A 24,291-nucleotide genomic window follows, 5' to 3' on the forward strand; every position below is an offset into this window, starting at 1 on the left:
CTCTTCCTCTCTTTCACTTTCCCCCTGTTCTTTTTTTCTTTCTTCTCTCCTCTTTCATTTTCCATTCCTTCCATCCCCTTCTTCCTGTCTCCTCTCTCTCTCCTCTCTCTCTCTCTCTCTCTCTCTCTCTCTCTCTCCATCTCTCTCTCTCTCTCTCCTGTTCCTCTCTCTCTCTCTCTCGCTCTCTCTCTCTCTCTCTCTCTCTTTTTGTTGTTGTTGTTGTTCTTCTTCTTTTCTCTTCCTTTGCACGCACCTTCAGCGTCCTTGTCGTCTGTCTCCCTTTGGACCTTTCCTCCCTCCTCCCCCCCTCTCTCTCTCTCTCTCTCTCTCTCTCTCTCTCTCTCTCTCTCTCTCTCCTTCTTTATTCCTACTTTTCACTCATCCTCATATCTTTCATCATATTTCTTTTTTCTTCTGTTCTTTTTCTGATCAACCCGTCTGCATTTCTTTCTCTTTCTTCTTTTCCCAATTCTCCTCCGGCTTTTCCCTACCTTCCTCTTCCTCCTCCTCCACCTCGTTCTGCTCCTTCTTCTCTTTTTCCTCCTCCTCCTCCTCATAAATCTCTCCCCTCACTTCCTTTCCCCACCTCCTCTTCCTCACCCAACTCCGCCTCCTCCTTTCCTCCACCTCCTCCTCCTCCTCCTCCTCCTCCTCCACCTCCTCCTCCACCTCCTCCACCTCCTCCTCCTCTTCTCCTCATCAATCTTTTCCGGATAAAAAGAAGGAAGGAGGAAGGAATAGGACGCGCCGCCGCTGCGGGAGGCCTAGGACGCCGGCCGGCCTCCCTTGTCGAAATTACGAGTTTCTTCGCGAAGAGTAGCGGACGTTTCGTCCTGCGTGCCCTCGGTCCCCGGAGGAACACAAGGGAACACAAAGGAACACAAAGGAACACAAAGGAAAAACAAACAACAGCAGGTCTACTGGCCCTAACGAGACTGTTTGTGTTTACTAAACTAAGCTACAGTTAAGAAAACAGGGGAGAAGATGAACTAACACTACTGCTACCACTACCCTATCCAATTGCAATTAGATGCCGGGTTGTCATGTCTTTTACTGCAAGGGATAATTTTTTATTTGCGGATTAGACTCCAAGTATTTATCTAAGCGATTTTTAAATGTTGTTATTGTGTTACTTTCAACGACATTGGAAGGTAACGAATTCCACACATTAACAACCCGGAGGAGGAAAAGGAGGAGAAGGAGGAGGAGGAGGAGGGGGGGGAGGAGGAGGGGGGGAGGAGGAGGAGGAGGACAGTCGCCGGTTCAACAACAGAGGCTGTCGGAGGACTTCGGTTTGGATCCGCAACGTTCGGAGAAGGAGGAGGAGGAGGAGGAGGAAAAGAAGGAGCAAGAGGAGAAAGAGGGTAAGGAGAAAGAGGAGGAGAGGGAGAAAGAGAAGAAGAAAAAGAAAGAAGAGGAGGGTAAGGCGAAAGAGGAAGAGGAGGAGGAGGAGGAGGAGAAAGAGGATAAGGAAAAAGAGGAAAAGGAGGAGGAGAAAGAGAAAGGAGAGGAGGAGGAGGAGGAGAAGGAGGGGGAGAAAGATGAGGAGGAAGGGAGGAAGAAGCAGCGAAAGAGGAGTAGGAAGAGAAAGAGAAGAAGGAAAGAGGAGTGGAGGAGGAGGAGAAAGAGGAAGAGGATAAGGAAAAAGAGAAGGAAAAAGAGGAAAAGGAGGAGGAGAAAGAGAAAGGAGAGGAGGAGGAGGAGGAGAAGGAGGGGGAGAAAGATGAGGAGGAAGGGAGGAAGAAGCAGCGAAAGAGGAGTAGGAAGAGAAAGAGAAGAAGGAAAGAGAGGAGTAGAAGGAAAAAGAAGAGGAGTGGAGGAGGAGAAAGAGGAAGAGGAGGAGGAAAAAGAGGAGAAGGAAAAGAGGAGTAGGAAGAGAAAGAGGAGGAGGGGAGGAGGAGAAAAGGAGTAGGGGAGGAGGAGGCGGAGAAAGAGGAAGAGGATGAAGAGAAAGAGGAGAAGAAAAAAGAGGAGTAGGAGGGGAAAGAGGAGGAGGAAGATGAGAGTAGGAGGCAGAGAAAGAGGGAGAGAAAGAGGAGGAGGAGAAAAAGGAGGAGGAGGCGAAAAAGAGGAGGAGGAGGAGGAGAAAGAGGAGGGAGAAGGAGAAAGAGGAGGAAGAGAAAGAGGAGGAGAGGGAAAAAGAGGTGTACACAAAGGAAGAACAAACAACAGCAGGCCTACTGGCCCTAACGAGGCTGTTTGTGTTTACTATACTAAGCTAAGTGAAGAAAACAGGGCAACTAGGCGATAGAAGATGAACTAACACTACTGCTACCACTATCCTATCCAATTACAATTAAATACCGGGCTGTCAGATCTTTTTATTGCAAGGAATAATATTTTATTTGCTGATTAGAGTCAAAATATTTATCTGAGATATTTTTAAATTTTGTTATCGTGTTTCAACGACAGTGGAAGGTAATTAATTCCACATTAACAACCCGGTTAAAGAAGTGCTTACTTTCATTCGAAGAAAATCTTGTATTTGATTGGTCTAATGAGAAGTAATCTTCGACATTGATGTTATCAAAGCCTTTGAAAATTTTAAAAACCTCGCGAAGAAAGAGGAGGAGAAAGAAAAAGAGGAGTAGGAGGAGAAAGAGGAGGAGGAGGAAGAGAGCTTGATTTCGGTTTCGCAAGAGCGCGATCTACATGTGACCCGAGCCTGAGGGGGAAGGAAGGAAGGAAGGAAGGAAGGAAGGAAGCCGAGTGATAGATCAAGTCTACATCCTGATGCAGGACAGAATGCTCCGAGCATCTAGACATGGGCCTGCCTGTTCCAGACTCCACCCAAGATTATCCATGTTAGTGGGAGCTTCTTAGTGGATAACGTTTTAGTGCTGACAAAGCTTTTTTTAATTATTATTATTATCATTATTATTGTTATTATAATTATCATTATTGTTATTATTGTTATTGTTATTATTGTTATTATTATTATTGTTATTATTATTATTGTTATTATTGTTATTATTATTATTATTATTACTATTATTATCATTATTGTTATTATTATTATTATTATTATTATTATTATTTTTTTTTTTTTGCGGAGGTGTCTCTAATTCAAAAGGAATGCCGCGTGATTCTGGTCCTTAGGGGCGTCACGGGGCTGTGCGTTTGTGAATGACAGACCATGACCAACTAAATCACGTTCCATTGCACAGCTGTTTCAGATCCGTCTAGCAGTGGATTGCTCTTTCGCTGCTCTGTCCCCACAAACTGAGGCGGCGCTGTGTCCGCCGGGGACATGGTCCTCATCCGCCTCTTCTGAAACCCCAGACAACTCCTGTCACTACTTCAGTTTGCTCTCAGCTGTTCTGGAGATGGAACTGTGATTAGTTGTTTCTTCTGCTCACGAGCGGCAACCTACTCTTTTTATTTTTTTATCTTTTTTCTCTCTGGAACGGAGAGAGATAGAGAGCAGAGGTTAGTGTTCTTAGGTCTTCACAGGACGGAGGAGAGAGAGAGAGAGAGAGAGAGAGAGAGAGAGAGAGAGAGAGAGAGAGAGAGAGAGAGAGAGAGAGAGAGAGAGAGAGAGAGAGAGAGGATGGGAGTGGGGGAGTGGTGGGGGATGGTCCTGGAAGGGTGGGCGGGTGGGTGTGGGGGTGGTGGGTCGTCACAATGTCGACATGCACCCGAATCCGTCTTTTGTGACAACGACGTCCATTTATTTGAGTCTCGCATTTTACCGTTTTCTTTCGTCATTGCTACGAATCCACCGCCATGGGGGATTATTTTGGCCTCTGCGACTGTGTGGCCGAGTTTTGGGTTGACCCCCTCGATTTCGTCTCTGCCCTGTCTTCTATTTCAGTCTGAATCACATCCGTGTTTTTTCAGTTCGCCTTCGTTCTTTCCTTCCCTCCTTCCCTCCTTCCCTCCTTCCCTCCTTCCCTCCTTCCCTCCTTCCCTCCTTCCCTCCTTCCCTCCTTCCCTCCTTCCCTCTTCTTATTTCTCTTCCTCACTTAACCCATTGCCTTTCCTTCCTCTCTTCCGTAACACTTTCTATCTTGTCTTTACTCTTCCACACTTGATCCTCTCGTTGGTCTCCTGATCTTAGTCTCTGTCTCTCTTTTCCCCTGTCCCTCCCTCCCTCCCTCCCTCCCATCCTTTCCTCCATCCTTATCTGTTCCTCTTCCTCCTGGTCCTCCTCCTCCTCCTCCTTCTCCTCCTCCTTCTCCTCCTGCTCTTTCTCCTGGTCCTTCTCCTCATCCTCCAGGTCCTTTTCTTCCTGGTCTTCCTTCTGCTCCTCCTCCTTAGTCCTCCTCCTCTTGGTCCTCCTCCTCTTCCTCCTCCTCCCCTTCTTCCTCTTCCCTTTCCTTCTCCTGCTCCTCCTCCTGACTGTGGAAGGTTTGCTCTTATTCGAGCGTAATTTATTTTTTTTCCGGCTGCTGCTGCTGCTGCTGCTGCTGTCTCTCAGGATGTTTTTGTGACCTGTCGGCGCAGGATTGTCACTGAAACTATTTCCATTAACTACTTAACACTGGTGTAAGCTCATCTTGTGGTTTATCTAGATGATTATATATGGTTAATACATGACCTGACCTGACATAGCCTAAACTAACCTAGACTAACTTAGTCTATCGTAACCTAGCCTAACTTAGCTTAACCGTGCCAAACGTAGCCTAACCGTGCCCAACCTAACCTAGACGAGCCTAACGAGTCGAGCCTAGCCTAACCTAACCTAACCCAGTCTAACATAACCTAGCTCAGCCTAACCGAACCTAGATTAACTTAGCCTAACCTTGCCTATTCTATCCTACCCTAGCCTAGCCTGACCTAACCTAGCCTAACCTAGAACCGACCCTAACCCATCCGAGCCTAACCTAAACTAATCTTGCCTAGCCTAGCCTAGCCTAACTTGACCTAACCTAACCTAGCTGAGTCCTACCGAACTGATCCTAACCTAACCTAACCTAGCCTAACCTAACCTAGCCTAACCTAGCCTAAATTAACCTAGCCTAAATTAACCTAGCCTAACCTAACCTAGCCTAACCTAGCCTAAATTAACCTAGCCTAACCAAACCGAACCTAATTTAACCTAACCTAACCTAGCCTAGCCTAACCTAGTATAACCTAACAGGGGCCACCATTCTTGGGCCGTGAGGGTTAAAGATGTTATTTGTGATCTGAAAAGAGCCTTGACGCTGGAGAACTCTCTCGTTGATATTATTTTAAGTCTTTCCGATCCCAACCCAAGACGAACGTCTTGACGAATTCTTACCGAATGTCGTCTTCGGCCAAACGGACTAGATGAGACTAAAAAAAAAAAGAAAGAAAAATATTATAATAATTGGAATACCAGCCCATTCTCGTCAAATCGGGAATGGACTTCATGTTAAGCCTTCGTTCGGAAGTAGTCTAGTGAACTCTGCCACATAAACAAAATTATGTGTATTTTTCTGACAGAGGATGGATGTCCCCTTTTTTTCTCGAAACGCGAAGAAAAAGAAATACTCCAAAGCTGGCCTCTACCAGTTTCAGAAGACATAAAAATAAGTTCTATGTATGTCAAAAGCTTCCAGAGCTGTAATTAAAGCAGAACGATTGAGAGGAACTGAACCTATCGATCTGCACGAGACACGATAATGAACCCGGATCCAGAGAGGAAATCAGAACGAGATGAAGAACTTGAGGATTTCATGTGGGACTCGAGAGGCGAAGAAAAGTTCTTCACGACTTGGGACCTTCAGAAGAGGGAAGAGAGTTTGTGTGTGAGAGAGAGAGGCACGAGATCCGAGAAGAGAAGACAGGTCAGTTGGAAGCGAAGAGAGCATATGGGAGGTGATTTAGGTTGAAGAAGAAGAAGAAGAAGTAAAAGATCGGAAGGTAGGTGAAGGTCAAGGGACATGACAGCCGAACTCGTTTGTAACGATGTTGGTACCAAACACGAAGAAAACCATGATTCTAATAAAACTATTGATGAGATAACGAGATCAGCCACAAACACAACCAACGAGTTATTTATGATAATAGGGAAGACCTTGATGAAGACAAACAAGAATTGTGACTGCACTTAACAAACAAATAAAAACTCCATAGGGAAGAACGTCGTCGTCGTCGTCGTCGTCGTCGTCGTCGTCGTCGTCATCATCATTATCGTCATCATCGTCATCATCGTCATCGTCGTCATCATCATCATCATCATCATCATCATCATCATCATCATCATCATCATCATCATCATCATCATCATCATCATCATCATCATCATCATCACCACCATCATCAACCGGGGAAAAAGGCCTGTGAGCGCGCTGTTTCACTCACACGCTTGCACCAGTAGCCCCCCCCTCCTTCACGGTCTCTCTGGGCAAGCTCCCATGCAGGCACCCATACCACAACTCCAAACAGCTCTCGACAGGTTTGATCAAGTTGCCCTCCCTTTCATGGATTCTGTGGACGTCTCTTTCGTTTCCTCCATCGAGAGTCGTCTTTTGTGGAGACAGGAACCCTGTGGGTGGGATCAACACCAAGGTGACGTGGTACATGGCCACTATCCACCATCCACTACTTCCACTCACCACCACTCACCACCTACCAGCACCCACTCACCACCGTCACCTGCTCGAACTCGCGCCGGTCCGTCGAGAACGTAAAGAACAATTACGGTGTCGGTGGTGGTACCTAATAACTCTTCTCGGAATCGGGCCCAACGTGACGTCATCCTGACGTCACTCAAACTTGAGCACGTGATGTCGCCCCTCCGAATCTCTGACTTTAACTGGGCTTGAACCAACCAACCATGTACCTACTACTGTCTCTCATCTCAAGTATCCTCCTTTTTTTAAACTCTATTTTTATGCCAGGCATATTTTTTTGTATTATTGTCATTATTATTATTACAAAGGATTACAAAGAAGTACAAAGGAGGAGCATGCTGACAGGAAATCTTTTGGTCCATAACTAGGTCGGATGAGAAAAGATTATAATAGTGATAAATAGATAAACAAATAAAAACAATAATAATGTAAATAATAATAAATAAAATAAATGAATAGGTAAAGTTAAATGATAAACAAACAGGGTAAATAGTAGATGATAATATATGGACAGATAGATAATAACATTGATAAAAATAATGATAAACAGGCAAATAATAACAAACAAACAAATAATATAAATGACAGACTTATAGGCCTGTAGTTATTTGGTTTCTTTTTGTCACCTTTTTTGAATATTAATTATCAATTATCATTATTAATTAGTTATGATCAGTTATTAGTTATCATTTTTAGCCATAAATTGTTATTATTATTATTGTTATTATTATTATCGTTGTTATTATTATCATTATTATTTTCGTTATTATTATCATTGTTGTTATTATCATTATAATTGATCAATTACCATCATCACCGACGTCATTATCATCATACCAGTATTGTCATCATTATTGTCATTAGTATCATAGTATACGAAGTCACCACATAGAGACGTAAAGTCAGTACTTTAGAGATTGTTTTTGGGGGCGCCCCTACGGACCAGAATCACAAATTACTCGTCTCATTTAGAGGAAAGTGTCTATTCATAAAGAAATAAAGAGACACTGTACTATTGCTATTGTTCCGCCACTAAGGTGTGGTGAGGGAGAGGAATACAGCCGAAGTGTTCCTATGCATGCCAAAGATGATTAATAGGACGAAGTGAGAGCACCAGGGTTGCCTCCACTCAAAATTTGTCTTAAACGAAAAGTAAAGTTACAAGAGGGTCTGGTGGGGGAGGGGGGGGAATCTAACCAGATCCCTGTTAATTGGGTCATTAAGTGTTCGTGGATGCTGTACGGAGGAGAGTAAATTGGAGGAGGCTGTTGGCACGTTAGCGAGAATAAAGATGGATGTTTTAGCGTTGAGTAAAACTAAGCTGAAAGGAAAGAGAGTTGCGAGTTGCGAGGGGTCGAGAGAGAGAAGGTGTAGCACTATTGTCAAGGGATCGGGTAGGTAAATGCGTGATAGAGTAATAATTCGAACGAAAGTGAAATTTGAAATGGAGATTTGGACTTTTCCTTATCTTCTCTGGTTCTCCATATTTGGAGTGTTGCCATATTTGGCATTGGGCGTTTCTTGTGGCAACCCTACCTCGACTCGTATACTGCATCTGCTTTAAAACCTAATTATGTGGGTTAGCCAGTTCATTTTTACCTGAACCCTTTGACTGAGGCAGTCCAGGCTTGGAGGTAGGCTCGATCTGGCTTCCACCACGCAGCATCTCCTCCACCTCCACCTCCACCTCCACCTCCATCTCCACCTCCACCATATGACCATTTCATCAAGCTGAGGGAGGCCTGCCACACTCACACGGTTAAAATTACTTAACAATTTCTATTACCCCGGTCTGGTGTGCTTTCCACGAAATAGTGTTTTTTAATGTGCCTCTTTTTCTCCTCTCTTTCTCTCTTTCTCTTTGACTCCCTCTCCTTCCTCCTCCGCTCCCCTTCCCTCCCCTTCCGCTCCCCTTCCCTCCCCTTCCGCTCCACTTCCCTCCCCTTCCCTCCCCTTCCCTCCCCTTCCGCTCACCTCCCTCTCCCTCCCTCGTCTTCTCCTCTCCCTCCCTCTTCTTCTCCTCCCCTTCCCCTTCCGCTCCCCTCCCCCACCCTCCCTCCCTCCTCTGTTCCTCCCTCTCCCAGTTCTCTCCTTTTCCCGCTCTACTTCCCCTCTTTATTCTCTCACTCCCTCCCTTCCTCCCTTCGCTCCCCTTCTCCATTGCCTTTCTTCCTTTCCCTCCCCCTCCTCCCTCCCCCTCTCCTTCTTCCTTCCTTCCCCTCCTTACCTCCCTTTCCTCCTCCCCCGTCTGCTAGCCCATCTCCCTTCCCTCTCCTTCTCCCTTCCCTCTCCTCCCCCTCCCTCTCCTCCCCCTCCCTCTCCTCCCCCTCCCTCTCCTCCCCCTCCCTCTCCTCCCCCTCCCTCTCCTCCCCCTCCCTCTCCTCCTCTAATCTCTCTCCTCCCCCTCCCTATCCTCTCCCTCCCTCTCCTCCCCTCCCTCTCTTCCCCCTCCCTCTCTTCCCCCTCCCTCTCCTCCCCCTCCCTCTCCTCCTCCTTCCACCTCTTCACTTTCCTCTTTCCCTTTCTCATCTCCCCTTCCCCTCCCATTCCTCTCCCCTCCCCGGCCCTTCCCCCTTCGTTTCCCTCACCTCCCCCCCCCATCCCCCGTCGCTTTGGCCCCTCCTCCCCGATCTTGTGCTCACAACGTCCGACAGAGGTGCCTCAGCCAAGGAAGAGCCATTGTTGGGGCCAATAATATACCCTTTACACCTGATGTGCCCTCTCTTTCTTCGTGACACTCCCACTCGTGCGGAGACAGAATCTCCTCCTCCTCTTCCTCCTCCTCCTCTTCCTCCTCCTCCTCCTCCTCCTCCTCCTCCTCCTCCTCCTCCTCCTCCTCCTCCTCCTCCTCCTCCTCCTCCTCCTCCTCCTCCTCCTCCTCCTCCTCCTCCTCCTCGTCCTTGTCCTCGTCCTCCTGCCCCTGCTTCTGCCCCTACTGCTGATACGGGTAAGCTATTTTGGTTCCACATCGGTTGTCCTGCATCCCGTCCAACAGTGCCGGGATCAACGGATCACGAAAAAGAAGTGGTAGGTTCCTTGAGGTGTGGACATCTCTGAAACGGTTCGTACAACACACACACACACACACACACACACACACACACACACACACACACACACACACACACACACACACACACACACACAACACACACACACACACACACACACACACACACACACACACACACACACACACATATATATATATATATATATATATATGTGTGTGTGTGTGTGTATGTGTGTGTGTATGTGTACATACATGATATTTGTTGGCTCGTGTTTCACTGAGTGGAAACCCACAGCCCCACAATGGCCGGCATCGATCCTCTGGCCTTCCCATGGAACACCCAGGGAAGACACGACAACGATTCGGTCTAGCATCGGGTGGGATAGTTTGTATGTCTCTCTCTCTCTCTCACACACGCACACACACACACACACACACACACACACACACACACACACACACACACACACACACACACACACACACACACACACACACACACACACACACACACACACACACACACACACACACACACACACACACACACACAAAACTTCTCTACCAGGAAGCAACTTGAAACACAAACTTCTGCTGTGTACAGAGAACTGGATAAAAAGAGGCTGAGGATGTCAGAGTCCGTTTTTTAACCATGTAGATGATTCTTTTTTTTTAAGTGTTCAACTACAGTCCGAAGTCTCCCTCGCATCAATGAGAACATACTCCCAGGGGAGGTACGTTCAGTGGCGTCCCATTTCCTGTCCCAGTCTTCATTCTCGTTCCTGCCTCCACGCCAAGCGTCTTAGAACACCTGAAGATGACCCCCGATTGAGTTGGAAGACGTCAAATGAACCTCAGTGAACTTATGAGATACCTAGAATCTTATATTTTTGCATTCTGATCAGAAATATTGGGAGAATTTTTTAGAAGATAAATAATGGCTCCACTGCCTTAGACTTAGCAAAGGTGTGTGTGTGTGTGTGTGTGTGTGTGTGTGTGTGTGTGTGTGTGTGTGTGTGTGTGTGTGTGTGTGTGTGTGTGTGTGTGTGTGTGTGTGTGTGTGTGTGTGTGTGTGTGTGCGCGCATGTAAGAAACAGAACATAGGTTTCATTACTAGAACGGTAACGAATAGAAGTGCAGAGGTAATTATCAAACTCTATCTAGCGATAGTTAGACCCATCCTTGGCTATGCGGTACAGTTTTGGTCTCCGTCCTACAGAATGGACATCAATGCACTAGAATCAGTACAGAGAAGAATGACCAAAATGATACATGGACTTAGAAATTTGCCTTACGAAGAGAGGCTTAGGAACCTTAACTCTCTGGAAAGACGCAGAGTGCAGGGTGATCTAATAGAGGTGTTCAAGTGGATCAAATGCTTTAACAAGGGTGATGCAAACAAGGTCATCATATTAAAACAAAAGGGCAGGACTCGCAGTATTGGATTTAAACTGGACAAATTTAAATTTAAGAAGGAAATAGGCAAGAATTGGTGTACTAATAGCGTGGTTGACGAATGGAATATACTTGTAACCATATAGTAAGCGCTGAAACTATCAGTTGTTTTAAGAAACGATTAGACAACTTTATGGATGGGGATGGCAGGTAGTGATGGATACGGAGCTGCCTAGTGTAGGCCTTATGGTCTCTTGCAGTCTCCTTCATTCTTATGTTCTTATGAAACTAGGGAACTGTAAAACTAGAGGATTATGATGACTGCGAGGGTGTGTTTCCTTTGCCATTTAACAAAGATATATTAATGATGTAGCGGCTATCCCTGAGATAGGCCGGAATAAGGAGAGCGTTCTTGTGCGTGAACGACGCCGGGGATCGTGGTTACTCACCATCCCTGGCAGTGGGAAGTGAAAAACCCACTCAGTTTCTTAGGCCGATGTTTGGGTCGCCTCCCCGCCTGGCCAGGGTTGTCGGGAACCAACGCAGCAAGCCTGCAGTCGCTCCCGGGACTCGAACTCAAGACCATCTGAACATGAGTTGAAGGCTGTCCTTTAGGTTACCGCGCGGCCCGTGGTGACAGGGCCAAAAGCAAATCCGCAAAAACAAAAACTCCGAACCATTTGAAGCTTTGTTCTGCATTGTTTTGGTCATGTTTTTATGCAATGCTACACAATCGCGGTAACCCTGTATAGATGACAATGTGTATAAGGTTATCACTATACCTAGTAGCTTTCACATGTTTTTCTAAAACAGAATCAACCTATGATAACAATCATCAAAACACACAATATGAACCATTTCGGGCTTTGTTATCGTCCTGGCGTGTTGTACTTATTTCACTCTGTTCGTTTATGATGGTAAAATGATATTGTGTGCATCAAAAGATGATAATGTGTATTAATATATTGCATTTTGTACCTTCCAAACTTTCCCGACGTGGACAATGAGTATCGTATTGTTTGCTTTGAATCTGTTTTGTTCGACTCAAGCTTTCGTAGTCACACTCTTGAGAAGTGCTTTTCATTTTTATGCTTTGTGGAGATGTTTGGGAGAATTCGAAATGGAATTTACTTGTACGTAATGTCAAGTGTGTATCAATATAATGACTTGAATACGAAAAGTCAACCTTTCAGCGAGGGTCGTACGTGCGTTTCCCAGTGCTAGTTAATACAAGACTTTTTCATGAGAGTATTTGAAGGATACTTAATGAACAGTTCTTCTGACACATACTGGAATCTATGCAGCTCATGTCATGATGCCGTCGTCCAGAAACGGCCCCGCTTTCGACTCTGGATTGACCTGAGCTACCCTCTGTCCAGCCTTACAATCACGACCTTCTCTTTACACTTCCTATGCCCACACTGCCTCATCTGGTGTTCGTCTCCCACAGCATTTCACAAATCTGCCATCTTCATCTTCCGGTCATCATCACTGGCGCCTTTTCAGGAGCGCCATCCTCCCCCACCTCCCTCCTCTATGCAACCGCACCACCTCTTTTCATCACCGCGAACACCTCCTTTCATCACTGACGCGTTTGTCCCTTATTAAGCTAATGAAATGCAGAAGAGGCTTGCAAGGTCACTCTGACGGCGGGGACGTGGGCGCCGACGACTTCCTGTTGTTGTGGTGGCTGTGCTTGTGGTGGCTGAGTTGCCTCATGATAGTTGTCTTGGTTATGAAGGGTACGCCTCGTCGGGTGGATCACAGTGGTTGGGGTAGTTATGATGGCATCGTGGTGACAAGCGTAATGGTTGTTGGTGTTGTGGCGTTGCACTGTCTGTTGTTAAGTTGTGAGAGACTTTGTTGGTGTGAGACCTGTAACGATGTAGCTGTTGCTGTCACGGATACTGCTGTGGGTGTGCTTGTGAGAATGCGGGTTGGGGCGAGAAAATGGGAATGTTAAGAAAGCGGGGTAGGTTCTGGGGTAGACTAGGAGGGAAGATAGAGAGAAGACGGTAGAGGAGGAAGGGCAGGAAAAAGAAAACGGAAACAAAAGAAGTTGAATGAGTGGAACAAGAAAAGGAGAGGATGGAATCAACGAAATAGAGTCGGGATGAAGGGAATGGGAATGGGAATGAGAGAGACAGTAAAACGAAAGAAGTAGAAAAAAATGAAAAGAGAAAAGCAAGGGAAATTAAACGAAAAGTAGGAGAATATTAATGGGGAAGTAAAAAAGGGAGAGGTGGAGAAGACTATAAGACGGAGGAAAGGAAACGAGCTGAAAAATAATATAAAAAATAACTGAGATCAATAGCTGCATCAGATGATGTGTGATGAGAAAGAGGAACAGAACGAAGGTAGAGAGGGGAAATAGAAGAGGAAGAAGAGCAGTAGATAAAGATGGAAGAACCGAGAAGTGATAGAAACGATTTAGAAGAAATTGGAGGCGGAAGGAAGCGAAATAAAGAATTATATGAAGTCGATGGTGTTTGAAGTCGAAGTTATAGTTACTGAAATATTTTTGGAGGTAGAGACGTGAATAAACAGAGACACGTGTATACATACATACATACATACATATACACATACATACATACGAGGGTTGTGGTCAAGTCAACACCTCTAAGGTTAAGACCGAGGCTAAGACTGAAGACAAGGTTAACCTTAGGATTCAGTTGCCAAGTCTTTGATTTAACACTTTACGACAAGTCTATCTGCTTCAGCACCTTATGCCTAAATTCAATCAAACAACTGACCGATTCACAGTTCACTTAATCGTTTGGTCAACCATTCAGTCAAAAGGCCGTTAATGTGAAGAAATTAAACCAAGAACGAGTCTCCGGGGTGATTAGTTGTAAATTTTGAAACTTCTCCTGTACTTCTTTCTCCCATTGTCTCGATATTTTTCATTGTCGTAATATGCAAACTAGATCATGCGTCGAACTTCAGATATAACGTCCACATTTGGGTCTGTAAGATCGCACACAAGATTTATTCAAAAACCGGAAAGAAATTACATTGCGACAGACTACACAGTATAGCACTCTGCGTACATTACGTATATGCACTGTTATAAAAAATACTTGGCTATATTACTTAATGAAAAGTACTGTTATTCTTACAATGACAGGAACCAGCAATCATCAACCCTCTGGATATTACGAAATCTAGGGAAAAAACAAACAAACTGTTTTTGGTACCAGAGCAATGGGGACCAATGGGGACCAATGCCAGGAACTCCGATACCAGAAACCACACTGAAGTCAACCAAAACGTCAAGCGTATGTATCCTATGGCGGGTACTAGTCGACTGTCGAGTCAAGCCTAGTATGTAACATGTCCCATTCAAGTTTATTCGCCCCAGTAGGAGCACATAGTGCAATGACATACACGAAGCTCAAGGTGTATTTCAACCCCACCAGCATCATACGCCCATCAACCGGAGTAGCTTATATATATATATATATATCTATATATGTATATATATAAATATATTATATATATATTTATATATATATATATAATATATATATGTATGTATATGTGTATGTATATGTATATGTATATGTATGTATGTATATAAATTGTTTGAGACAAATGAGAGAGTGATAGGTGGGGAAGGGTAAACGAAGATGGGCTTTAGAATACGTTTATTGTCCTAACGTTTCGGTCTCTATGACCTTCTTCGGAGGACTCGCTACAATACATCATGATCACAAAATTTATACTTGTAGTGGGAGGAACTCGTCAAGCTTCGTTAGGACAATAAACGTTAGGACAATAAACGTATTCTAAAGCCCATCTTCGTTTACCCTTCCCCACCTATCACTCTCACATATATATATATATATATATATATATATATATATATATATATATATATATATATATATATTTATATATATTTACGCAAATGGAATAACGGAATGTAAGTACTGATAAAAGATTCAGTTCAAACGTTAATGTATTTCTCATGTGGTAATGGATAATAACGTATTGTCCCATTTGCATCTGATATTCTGTTTTGTGGTATTCATTTATCGTTTGTTCTTATTGTCCCTCAGTTACTCTGATTTATTGCTTATAAATTTATTATTTACTTCTTTTATTTTTCTCTCTCGGTTTATTTTCTTTGTTCTTTGCTTCTTGGAACTGTCGTGGTTCCATAAATACTTCAGCTCGTGGTGCCTCTGGCTCACTCTACTGACTTGTTATCAATTATGCAAATAATAGTTGGAAGTTATACGAGGACTGTAAGACATCGTGAATTCAATAAAAGTAAGAGTGAGGAAATAAATATAAAAACGTATGCCAAAGATCTAAATTTGCAATCTACGCAGAGTTAACACTAAGATATATTGTAATGAGTATCTTTGTAACGAGGAAATGGGTGCAGGACTTAAGCAAGGAAGATGATGGTTTTATAGGATAGCGATGAACAGCAGTATATTGGAAAAACAAAATATTAACATTGGTGGATAAGGGTGGCTAGCATGCTACTTAATTTTGCTACTTCGTTTGAGGAGAAACGACATCGATTACAACATTCTAGACTTCCGTAAGAACATCTCAACAATTTTGTGTCTAACATTCGTATTCTAGGTTTGACTTCTCTTAGTTCGTCGTTCAACTTCTAGCTATATGACGTCATCAAGAGTAATTTGACATTTGGAAATTTGAAGAAAAAAAAATCGTAACCGAAATCGTTTCTACTCGAACCAAGAAGCAAAAGCGAGTAGCATGATAACAAGAAATGCATAGTATGCCGTAACCTTTATATTCATAACCTAATTGTTTGCTTGTTAGCGGAAGGCCTAATGCCGCAGGTCCTGATCCGCCCGAGATAGGAATATGCAGCAGTGGTATAGATACCGCACAATCGAAGAATATAAACAAGAAAGATAGAGAGAACACAATGATCTGCGGCCAAATTCGGCTTCCAGCCGTACATGTACTAGGCTTGCCAGCACTGAAAGATAAAGAGATGACATGATCGTCATGCTGAGGAAGAACATAAGAACTTAAAAATGAAGGAGGCTACGAGAGACCCTGAGGCCTACACTGGGCAGTTCCATGTCCACTACCGCCTATCATCCTTATTCATAATGTTATCTAATCTTCTTATAAAAACTAATAGTTTCAGCGATCACTAATTGGTTAATAAGTCTATTCCATTCGTTAACCCCTCTATTGGCAAGCCCTTGCCTATTTCTTTCTTAAATCAAAATGTGTCCAACTTGAATCTATTACTGCGAGTCCTGGCCGGTTGTCTTAATATAATAACCTTGCCAGCGACTGGTATTTAAGTTGTCATGGTTCGGTAGAGGAGAGCGTTTTGAGGTCCTGGGAACGAAGAGGATCACAGATCTGAAGGAGACACACACACACACACACACACACACACACACACACACACACACACACACACACACACACACACACACACACACACACACACACACACACACACACACACACACACACACACACACACACAAAAAAGCGACCCATTGTTCCATCGATTCCTGGGATCATCTTCGAAGTTAAGCGAATTCAGAACTAAGTTATGATAATTGGAGACTAAGAAACAGGACCTCACGAGTCGTACATCTCTTCTCCTGTATATCACAATTAAGTAAATAAACGCATGCACACACGCATACACACACACATATATATACACACACATATATATACACACACACATATATACACAGATACACACACACAAACACATATACGCACAAACACATACACAAACAAACAAACACACACACACACACACACACACACACACACACACACACACACACACACACACACACACACACACACACACACACATATATATATATATATATACACAAACACACACACACAAACACACACACACACACACACACACACACACACACACACACACACACACACACACACACACACACACACACACACACACACACACACAGCGCAGCGATTTCAGTATCGCTGCGCTGCGAGTCGTTACTCCAGCTTTTGTGGGCAGGGAGATGGGTGTGTGTGTATGTATGTCTAAGGTCACTAATTTCACAGCATTACCCATAGATCGGTCATATATGAGCTCTGAGCTCTCTTCCGGGAGGGAAATAGCCGTCGATCACGAGTCCAACATGTGATCCAAGATCATGGTGAACCACACACACAACTTGACGGCGCAATGGTAGCGATCGCGGCCGCCACTACGACGGTCCTGGCTCGAATCCCGCCCAGGGGGTGAAATAATTTCAGTATCGCTGCGCTGCGAGTCGTTACTCCAACTTTCGTGGGCGGGGAGTTGGGGGTTTACGTGTAAGGTCACAGAATTACCCATAGATCGGTCATATGTGAACTCTGAGCTCTCTTCCGGGAGGGAAATAGCTGCCGATCAGAGTCCATCACGTGATCCAAGACCATGGTGAATCACACGCACACACGCACGCACATACACACACACACACACACACACACACACACACACACACACACACACACACACACACACACACACACACACACACACAATTACAAATATGAAAACACAAGGCATATACAAATATCAGTCTATATCAAGGGGGTGTAAACTAGGACCCTTTCGAGTCAAAGCAAAATTTAGTTTGACTTGAACCCTCCCCCCCCCCAAAGAAAAAAAAATGGTGAGTGGTTAATGTTATGAGATTTGCAAGCTTTTGTGACAATGACTAGGCCTTAATCTCTCTATTGACAGAAACATTTTTATTGACAGATTAACGAACAGGTGGACAGATACATTTTTACATAATTGCAGATTTCATGTATGCATACATACCATATATACCATAAATTTATGCATACCATACTTACGTACTATACGTATGTACGTACGTAAATACATACATGCGTTCGTACATTTGTATCCATACACCATTCGCATTTATAGGCCTATACACTACTTACGTGATATAGTCTTACATTATGTACATACAGGTACATAGATGTACGTACATAAGTACATACTGCGTTCGTATATTTGTATCCATATATCATGTACATTTATAGGCCTATCCACTACTTACGTGATATATTATTACATTATGTACATACAGGTACATAGATTGCAAGCTAGGTGTGTGAATGGAGAGAGGAACGGAGAGAGAGAGAGAGAGAGAGAGAGAGAGAGAGAGAGAGAGAGAGAGAGAGAGAGAGAGAGAGAGAGAGAGAGAGAGAGAGAGAGAGAGAGAGAGAGGCGGGGGGGGGGAGGAAACAGACGTAGAAATATGTCTTCAGATATGTTTCATGTCTACCATGAACCGTCATGTAAGGGTTATTCTACACACACACACACACACACACACACACACACACACACACACACACACACACACACACACACACACACACACACACACACACACACACACACACACACACACAAAATAATGATTAAAAAACATAGAGACCTCATCTTATATTGGCATCGGCGAGGCTGCGTCTTCTCCTGCCAACACACGCAGACTACCGAACACACGCCGCCACAGGCAGGTGGGACGTGTATGCGGATGTTCAGAGGTGAGGGCAGAGGTGGCGAGGGGCGCAAGCGGCAGCAGCGGCAGCGGCAGCAGCAGCGGCAGCAGGCAGGAGCGGTCGGAGGTGGCCGGAGGAAAGGCAGTACCGTCGTGACAACGCAGAACGTCGGACGTCGCGGACAACGACGCCGCCCCCGCCGCGTCGTGTGTATCCTTCCCATTGCCGTTGCCGTCGTCGCTGCCGCCTCCTCCTCTTCCTTCTCCTCCTCCTACTCCTCCTCCTTCACGTCCTCCTCCTCCTCCTCCATCATCACCCCTGCATCCGTCGTCGTTCCGACCCAGCTACCTCTACCCTGCGTCATCGCCAGCCTCTTTCCTGCATGGTGGTCCTTCGACAATACAAAACCGAAGGCAGGAAGTCTGGTGCCGCGGCAGCAGAGAGCCGCCGGAGGAGCAGGGCCGGGCGTGCCGCCGCCGCCGCCGCCGCCACAGCGCGGGAGGCTGCTGCTGCTGCTGCTGCTGCTGCCCAGTGGCTGGGAGCTCTTCTCCTTGGCAGCGGGTGGTGGCTGGACGCAACAGTGCCGCAGCTGTGTGTGCGTCTCTTGTAGTTCCTGCTGCTGCTGCTTCTGCCGCTATTTCCCTCCGCCGCCGCCGCTGCCGCCGCTGCCCTTGTGATGACGAGGGTCTGCCGAACCTTAGGTGCCGGGTGGTCGAGCGGGCGGACGACGACGGCGCTGCTCTTGGGCCAAAGCACCTTTGGCCGCGACGCCCGTGCGTGAGTGAGTGGATGCGTGAGTGAGTGAGTGAGTGAGTGAGTGATATCGGAGGCGTTCGTCCCGCCTACTCCTCCCGACCCAGAAGTTCTCCTTCCGCTCCCTGTTCCCGACCCCACCCTTTCGCTCACCTGTGCCCCTCATTCCACGGTGCCACTCGCGCGACAGAGCCGGGGCAAGGTCCTCCTCCTCCTGCCTGCCTGCAACGCCACGCCAACTTTAAAGCAAATCGTTACGGTAAACAACTCTCATGGCAACGGAGCCCGCTGCCCCTTGGCTTTCCTGGATAGACGTCCTCGTAATCACGACTTCGTCAATTTCGTCGTCGGCGTCGTCCTGCTTCCGGGCACAAAACAGTGGAGATACGATCGAATCGTCTTCGTCTTCAGTGCTCATTTAGGACGACTATCGTACAGCATTTCCTCCCTCCTTCCTCCTCCTCCTACTCTTCCTTCTGTGTGTGTGGAAGCCTCCACCCGTGTATCTTTTAGACTACATCTACCATAATGGACCTAAAAGTGAGCAGATACAAGGCTGACTGGCAAATTCTACCTGACGGACTGCTGCATATAGTTTTATATCCGTGAGCTCAGGAACATTGGAACATTTGTCAGTGCGTGCGTGCGTGTGTGTGTGTGAGTGTGTGTGCGTGTGTGTGTGTGTGTGTGTGTACGTGTCGTTACATTTTTCATTTGAAGATATACAGTCCATACGGAACGTTCCTTATGACACAATGAACAACGGAAACGTTCGTAAGTGTATGAACACTCAAGGTTCGTTGAAATAGCCAGTGCATTGGTCCTAAAATTACCTCGGTTCTCGTAGGAAAAAAAAAAAAAAAGAACCTCAAGGCATTGATGTACAAGACAAAATCTACCTATGGCGCGGTTGCATAGGAGAGAGAGAGAGAGGGAGAGAAGAGAGAGAGAGGTGTCTAGTGCCGGATGCGAGATAAATCCAGAGTTCGCTCTTCGCGATTCACGGAGATGTGACGACTCACGAATCCTTTCATCTCGCCTGTGATTCGTGAAATCGCGGCCTTCTTCGTCAATGTTCGTGAGAGCAAGCCTTGCTCAAGTACGTGGGAACTGGAAAACAAAAAAAGTGTCAAATCGCGGACATTTCTTCTCTAGTGCACAAGAATCGTTCGTAAAAAAGGAACCATAGTTGCTTAGAGGCGACGGCCCAAAGGTGAGTGTACGTGGGTTCAGAGTAAGATGAACGAACACACACACACGCACACCCACACGCATGCACACACACACACACACACACACACACACACACACACACACACACACACACACACACACACACACACACACACACACACACACACACACACACACACACACACACACACACACACACACACACACACGAGCTGAACATGACAAAAAAATCACATACGAGAACAGAAATGACGTCATATTACGAAACCTTTTTTTTTCTTGGACGATGAAACCTAAGGTAACCTCAGGTGCAGGTACAGAGAAAACGGGACAGAATGGATAATTCTCATCCGGGAGATGATATCAGATGTTTATTCAGCAGCAAATGACCACAGGTCAAAGGTAACGGGAAATTTGACATCTAGAAGCTAGATCTAGACACGGCGAGGACACTGTATACGCTTATCCTCGCCAAAGCAAGGGAAACGCAAGAGTAATTCTGTGGTCATGGATGATAGATCCAGAATCGATACCGGAGGAAGTCTGCAGCAGAGATTACTGATATTAAAAACAATATACTCCTTTTTGCCAAAGAGTGGACTGGATAGACGTGGGACCAGATGAGGAGGCGAAATGGAGGTGTCTTACTAGCTACATAATACCTGTTACGCCATCACATAAAAAAATCAATTGGAATAGGGTGTTAAGAAGAACAGCACTCGACTTGGTTTCCATAAGGATGGAAAATGAAATGCAGATGGTGTAGAGCAGCGAAGAGGAGGATCAGTCGTAGTGTTAGAAGTGTTAGTAGTGTTAGTAGTGGGTAGGACACTGGAGCAACGGAGGATGGGTGAGATGGGGGGAGGGGGTGATGGGAGGTAGACAGATCTCACACACAGACTCCCGGCAGAGGTCCTTCCCCATAGATACGTCCTGTTCGTGTGTGTGTGTGTGTGTGTGTGTGTGTGTGTGTGTGTGTGTGTGTGTGTGTGTGTGTGTGTGTGTGTGTGTGTGTGTGTGTGTGTGTTCTCAGTGCTTTACAATCCGTAAAAATACCTGTGTGACTGTATGCGAGACAGATTGGTTGTACGGGTATAGGTCACCCATCATGCCAGCTCACCTGTACTGGCATCCCTGAGTGTTGTGTGATGGCTCAAGTGAAACCTGCTTAGATGTGTCTGGCCTGTTCTGTCTAGATGAGCCTTTCGTGTGTGGGTAGTGAAGGTTGGGAAAAGATCCCTCTAGGTTCTAGACGAACTACATTTCTCTGTGTATGTTTGTTCGTGTTGATATCATGAGCGTGGGTGGAGTGGTCCAGCTGTGGCCTCTTGTATTATGCCCCTGTGTTAGTGGATGGTGTAATGGGTGATGTGGTGTAGGTTTTATTTGACGAAGGCTACGTGGTGTGAGCCGCGCATGGCGAAGTGATTGTGGAGACGCCAAATTTCAGTCTCCATGTGTAGGTGATCAAGGTGTTTTTGTGCGCAGACGGTGACTCCTTTCAGTGACTTTTACTTTTTTTTTTTTTTGCTGCCCATGTTGGAGTAACACCCTCCATCACGTATCTCATGTACTAGTTAGATATAATGTTATTGGTGTGTTTTGCCCATCATGCCAACGATTGCTTTGAGGGTATTTAGGTGTGTGCTAGATTTTTGTAGAATATCTGTTACATATGGCATGTATATCATCGAGGTGTTGTACGCTACGCCTTGTATTTTTGTGTGAGGCATGTGTGTGTGTGCGTGTGTGTGTGTGTGTGTGTGCGTGTGTGTGTGTGCGTGTGTGTGTGTGTGTGTGTGTGTGTGTGTGTGTGTGTGTGTGTGTGTGTGTGTGTGTGTGTGTGTGTGTGTGTGTGTGTTGTATGTATGTGTGTGTGTGCGAGCCTGACGAGGATCAAACATACGTACACATGAAGCCTTACGACTGACACCCATGTTTGTGTTGGCCCTAGTATTAGGACCCAGATCTCTGACGTCATCGTTGATTTTCAACATTTGTTCGAAAAAGTTACGAAAGAGATGAAAACGAGAACAAGGCAAGTGGAAACTGTGTTAGGGAAAGATATATCTCACCGTAGTGGCGTAATCGGAGGCGTGTTGGTCTCGCAAGTTAAGGGTTCGAATCCCGCACTCCTCTCCGGTTCCTAGCAGTAACAGATATTTCCCTGCCCCCTGATATAGCAGAGATGACGGCTTCGGTCGAAGACGCTAACAGCTTCTTGGCGTAGACTCTTCATGTTTTTCTTTCTCACCAGACCACAAAGAAGTTTCCAGTCTGTCAACTGGATGCCATCTCTACTGAACTTCTCCATCCATCCCGATGTCCATTCACGCTATTCTCATCCACCTTCAACGTTCTTCCACTTATCACAAGATCCTCTGCAGAGCCTCGGGATTCATTCCATGTACATCCTTCCCTCTTCTGCCATCCTTGTTTTGTTCCCAAACCATCCCGGTCGGTCTTGCGCTGTCTGTCTCTTCCAGCTTCACATCCAAGTCAAAAGAACACAAGAACATAAGAATGAAGGAGACTGCAAGAGACCATAAGGCCTACACTAGGCAGCTCCGTATCCATCACCACCTGTCATCCCCATCCATAAAGTTGTCTAATCGTTTCTTAAAGCAACTGATAGTTTCAGCGCTTACTACATGGTTACTAAGTTTATTCCATTCGTCGACCACCCTAATAGTAAACCAATTCTTGCCTATTTCCTTCTTAAATCTAAATTTGTCCAGTTTATAACCATTACTGCTAGTCCTGCCCTGTTGTTTTAATATGATGACCTTGTTTGCATCACCCTTGTTAAAGCCTTTGATCCACTTGAACACCTCTATTAGATCCTCTCTGCTCTGAACACTTCTCATCTCATTACTTCTCTAATCAGTCATAAGACGTTCATTTTTGCTTCCTGGATCTTCGACTCAAAACTATTGTTAATGTCCAACCTTCAGCGCCATACAGTAATTTTGGTTTTAGTATTAAGAACCATAACTTCACAGTGCGTAGGTACCTTTCTGTCTTAGTACGGTGTACATTGCATTGGCGATCCCGTTGCACTTTCCAGTTCTCCTGTTAGTATGAGCTTCATTCGAGTGTTTGTTGTCCGTATGAACTCCGAGGGACACAGTATACTTCCACATCGTCCAGTTATCCACCCATTTACATAGATTTTGTTCTTTTCGCACTCATTTTCGTTCTGTTCCGTTGCATTTCCCCTTGCAATCTGTCCATTGCATTTTGAAAATCACCGAGAAGATCCGTAAAATCATCAGCATGGGCGATTTTTTTCTTCCTCGGCCTCGGTGTCATTTATCAGTTGGAGATAATTGTAAACAATACCGGAGACATCACCCAACCCTGTCGCACTCCAGCCCTCACCTCAGACCTCTCCGAGTACCGCCATATTTGATCCCAAATGTGGCAGTTTACATTTTTTTTTTTTTCGTTTTACTACTTGGATTAACATCAAGATGAGAGTAGGTAAAGCGTGGTGGATGGGAGTGGAGTGGGTGGGAGTGGGTGTACGTGTCTCTGACCTGGCTACCTCCCTAATAAAGGGGAAAAAATTCTTGGTATTTGGATTGAATTTTAATTCATCTCGTTCTGATTACCCCAACACAAGCTCACGCTTACTTCTATTTGTCATGTCGAATTCATTGTCCACATCAATAAAAGCTATATATTTTCTTTTATGTCACGCGCAGGTTTTCTCCAGTATCATTTCCATGGTAAAAAAAAAAAAAAAAAAAAAAAAAAGCGGTGCTTCTTCCCGGTCTTAGTCCGTTCTGACAACTGCTCAACCTGTTTCCAGCGATTTTTTTTATTCTGTGTTCCATAACCCTTTCATATATTTGGCAACGTCTTAGTAATTAC

General features: G+C 45.2%; 1 protein-coding gene across 4 annotated transcripts in view; it reads left to right on the forward strand.

The window, feature by feature from the left end:
• Positions 1-18,505: 18,505 nt before the first annotated feature.
• The window catches only part of LOC143035262 (dipeptidase 1-like), a 187,682-nt gene continuing 181,896 nt past the window's right edge, over positions 18,506-24,291 (forward strand). For 2 of the 4 annotated variants that reach the window (XM_076202086.1, XM_076202087.1), the window contains exon 1: positions 18,512-20,434. The gene's annotated coding sequence lies outside the window, so the exon portion shown is untranslated. Of the gene's footprint in view, positions 20,435-24,291 lie in introns of all 4 variants that reach the window. The other 2 variants (XM_076202089.1, XM_076202088.1) reach the window with 2 other exon arrangements.

Source organism: Oratosquilla oratoria, chromosome 18, assembly GCF_046742065.1.
Source record: "Oratosquilla oratoria isolate Oo_2021 chromosome 18, ASM4674206v1, whole genome shotgun sequence".
NCBI classification, from domain to species: Eukaryota; Metazoa; Arthropoda; class Malacostraca; order Stomatopoda; family Squillidae; genus Oratosquilla; species Oratosquilla oratoria.